The following is a 904-nucleotide window of genomic DNA, read 5'->3' as shown; positions in this document are numbered from 1 at the left end:
CTGCTCTCCCTGGGAGCCCTGGGCAGTTCACCATCGCTTGGCTCTTGCTTTGCCCAGAAGATAGGGACCATACCTTGGCCAGCCTGGAGAGATGCTGGACCTATGACTTGATTTCAAAGGAAAGAGAAAGGTTAGGTTCCCTTCCAAATCTGGAAAAGGAGAAGTCTGTTTTTCCTCCCGATAAGAGCTAAATTTAGTAGTGAGTCTCCATAAACTTGCAGTCATCACAAGCGTCTCTGTGAAGAGTGTGGTATCCAAAACATTCCCTGTATAAACAGGAACAGGCAGAGCTTCACCCACCGCATCCCTACCGGTCAGCCCGGCCGTGCTCTGGGAAGGCTGCCGGAGAGCCCGTAGATCACCGGAGACGACAGATCCCTTTTGCCTCTGCTTCCCGAGCAGCTGCTTGGGATGAGCCTGGAACAAACCAGCCAAGGAGTTTCTCACCGCTGCCGAAGCAACATCGGCAACCACACCACAACCCCAGTTCGGCTTTGCTCACACCTAGGAATTTCTCCACCAAAAAGCCCCGCATTGTCCTTGTTCTGCGCTGCCGGCTACGGCCATTACCTGATGCTTCAGAGGAGTGCAAGACAAAAGCAGCCTGCACTTTCCCAGCCACGAATCCTGACATGCAGGGAAAGAAAGGGTTCTCAAATACTCCCTCTGGCAATCACCTGCTCCTTCCCAGAGCCTGGGAACAGACTGTCATCATCTCACCACCAAAGACACAGTGTTGGTCACAGAATCATCCCGGCTTGCCTTAAATCAAGCGTGAGATTTAACTTTCAATCCCCAGCTCGCCAACGAAAGAGAACAGCTCTTACCGCATCACATTGATCATTTTTTATTGAACTTTTATGGAGAAGAATTGCCCGGGAAAGGTCTGATCTCAACTTACAAA

The sequence above is a fragment of the Cariama cristata genome, unplaced genomic scaffold, assembly GCF_000690535.1.
Source record: "Cariama cristata isolate BGI_N322 unplaced genomic scaffold, ASM69053v1 scaffold25283, whole genome shotgun sequence".
Lineage (NCBI taxonomy): Eukaryota > Metazoa > Chordata > Aves > Cariamiformes > Cariamidae > Cariama > Cariama cristata.
This window is presented reverse-complemented; position numbering follows the sequence as displayed.